Genomic DNA, 3,423 nt, shown 5'->3' with positions numbered 1-3,423 from the left:
AGCATAAATAGAATTCATCATATGTGTTATACATTCAAACTTTTAATTTTCGTCTAATACGATTGATATATTCAAGGTTGTTTATATCTTATTATTATTACTACGACTATTTTATTAGTAACTTACTTCATATGTGTTTATGTTATGTGTTTGTGAATGAAGTTATCAACGATGATTGTATAATGTGTTATACGTGAGCAAATGATGTTGCAAATAGTGTTGAAGTATGATAAATTCGAGAGATGATGGAAGATAGACTTGTAATTTTTATTTAAAGCCATTGTGTTTGAAATTTAAGACATTGTAATTGAGTTATTTTATTTCTTTCGTTGTTGAACACGTGTTTTTGAAACTATTATGTTTTAAATAAATTATGCACATTAAATGTTGAGATTTTTGAAAATACGTTTCCGCACTATGATAAAGTTTTAAAATTTATTGGTTTTTAAATAACTCGTGACACTTTAGAAATTGGGGTGTTACACTCAAGTTGCTATGTAGTCTAGTCTCTCTAGACGATCTTCTCTTAATAAATTCAAGGTTCAAACCTTGGTCAATGTTTTTATGTATTTACTTGTATTGCTTTTTATTTTGAGGTTGTCTCGTGTTTGGTTAAAAGGTAGTGAACCTCGGTTAGTTATGTAGAAAAACAGGAAAAAAATATTGGTTTAGAGTGGAAATCAGTTTTCTAAAATTGATTAGTTGGTTTTTATCGGATGAGGTTTTTCTTTGGGAAATAGGGCTTGGTGGACGGTTAGGGTATAAGGTTAGACTAAGCATAAGTTATTAATAAGGAAAATGATATATGAACAACAGTTTTGAACAACATTTAGACACGGGACACGTGTCTAAATGTGATTGGACCACGTGGTAATTGATTTTAAAATGGACTGCTGACGTGGTATGGAGAGATGGGGCAGATTTTGAATCTGAAATGTTCTTTTGAAAATTTCGCGCAATCCACACATTGGAGAGAGAGGGAGAACCCGAAGAGAAGAGCGTTGGAGAACCCAGCCACCACTGCGAGTCACGATCTGGTTCCGATCGGCCACCACTGTCGTTGGACTGCTACCGCCGGAGACCAGCCTTTCGTCCGTTGTTTCCCCTTCACGCAGCCACCCAGATTCGCGTTCGAGCCGGCCTTCGAAGAAGGCAAAACCTAGACACCGGAGGTGCGCCGTTGTGTTCTGTCCTCGAAGCCACCGTCTCGCCACCGTTAAGCCGTCATTCGAAGACGAAATTGTGCCGTCGTCCCAACCGCCCAATGCCGCCAGATTGTTGCTGGAGGCCTGCCGTAGAGTCGCGGGAGGACTTTTATAAAAGGTATTTTCTTCCTTTTAACTATGATTTCTATTATTTATTTTCTAAATTTTCGTAGAATAGCGTTTCCATTTGATCGACGACAGAACCCTAAACATAAAAATAATGAATAACTGTTTCTTGCTTTCTCTATTCTATTTTCGAATTTTATTTAATGGTTTTGGTTTTGTTTCAATGCCTGTGATTGGAGGGTGTGTTGCTTACTTCCGCGGTAATTTGAGGCTGTGAACGTTCCTAACAGTAGTACATTGAACCGGTTATAATAAAGGGTTCTTTGAACTTTCCTAATAGTAGTACATTAAGCCTCAAATATATTTAGCTTTTAATAGTCAATCGTATGATCACCGTAATTATTACCATGCATCAATGCCCTTATATTTGTGATCATGGATTGTTACATCATAAAGCTGTTAATTTTATAAGTATTTGAGCAGGGATTGAAATTGTAATAAGGCTTTATGGTTTCACGGAAGCTATGCTTTGGGTTTATCATATTACGTGAGCATGTGGTTAGAATTTGCAATTGGATTTTAGTGTGATGCTTTCCTGTAATGAGAATGTATATGCCTTGATAATGCGTGATTGAATCGCTGAACAGTTGTTGCATCATTGTATGAATGAATAAATCAATCCACTGTTACATGAATGAATTAAGTGGTTTGATTGAAAAAATCGAAACCCCTTTTAATGTGAACGTGAATAATTATAATTGACTTGAAATTTAATTGACTCGTGCAATGCCTTTCAATTGCAAAATCCTCGCTTGGTTTTAGTGAACAGTTTTTTTGCGTGGTTCAGTTAGAAATTTAAAAACTTTATTGCTTTGGTGCAATTTGGAAAGCACTTTCCCATATTTCCCTAATGCGGATTGTTTTGTTCTATGCAAGTTTCTTTCAGATTTAGATTGCAAAGTGATTTTCACTTTTACNTGAAAGTTTTGGATTTTTCTTTGAAATCCAAGTTGAATGATAAGTGTTTTATTTACATGATTGTTACGGTTTAAATTTTGGTAGTTTAATTTATTTATTTTTTATAAATAAGTTGAATCAAGAAGTTGTCAAAATGATTTCTCTTTAGTAGATTGTTTATGAGAAATGTTAAATNTTCATGTTTATGTTTATCTATGAAAGTATTGATTGATAAAAAAGATTAATATTTGATCAAATTCTATACAAATATGTGATAGTAAATGTATGATAATTATGAGGTTTTTCTTGTGAATGATAATTATGAGCAGGTATTGATATGTCCAACTATAAGGACAAATTAATTTTTGTTATGTAGATGAACAAACAAGGGTTATTGTTGACATGCGAAATAGTATTGATCAGTTAAGGAAGTTGGTTGAAGCTAAAAATGAAGATAAGGGTGAAGCTTTTGTGGAACAACCATTTTCTGAAAGTGAAGATCATTTGCAAAGCACACCGGTTGAATATCATGACCAAACCCTGATGTTTGAAGGTGATATTGAAATGAAACAAAGCACAATGTACGATCGCATGAAAGCTGAATCCCGAAAACGGATTAAGAGTGTGGCAAGAAGAACTCCTTATACTGAACATGATAGAAGAAAACAATGAGGGATTGAATACATTGTATTAGAATATGAGTTGTAGATTTTACTTTTTAATATAATGATGTTCTGAATCTTGTTGAAAAATGTTGTTGATCATGAAAAACATTGGAATCTGTTTACCGTTGTCATAATGTGAGTCATTCTTTTTGATCTATTTCGCATAGTTGATGAAATGAATAGATTTTGAACATGATGGTGAATATTTGAAGCTCAAAATCTTTATGAAAAAGGCACTTATTCGAACTAAAGTATCACTTTATTTTTTACAGTAANTTATGTTGTTGAACTTGATAATTTGGTGGCTTAGGTTGAATGTCACCTTGAGGAAAATACATTCTTGTCTAAAGAAAATATTATTGGACATGATACTCAATTTTTGTGAGGTTGAAAAGTCAAGGAATCCCTGTGTACAAAACAAATAACCAAAGTACCCATTTATTCGAACTAAAGTACCACTTTATTTTTAAAAGTAACTTAAGTTGTTTAAATAAATAATTTGGTGGCTTAGGTTGAATGTCACCTTGAGG

Source organism: Vigna radiata, chromosome 2, assembly GCF_000741045.1.
Source record: "Vigna radiata var. radiata cultivar VC1973A chromosome 2, Vradiata_ver6, whole genome shotgun sequence".
Classification (NCBI taxonomy): Eukaryota; Viridiplantae; Streptophyta; class Magnoliopsida; order Fabales; family Fabaceae; genus Vigna; species Vigna radiata.
Note: the sequence above shows the minus strand (reverse complement) of the source record.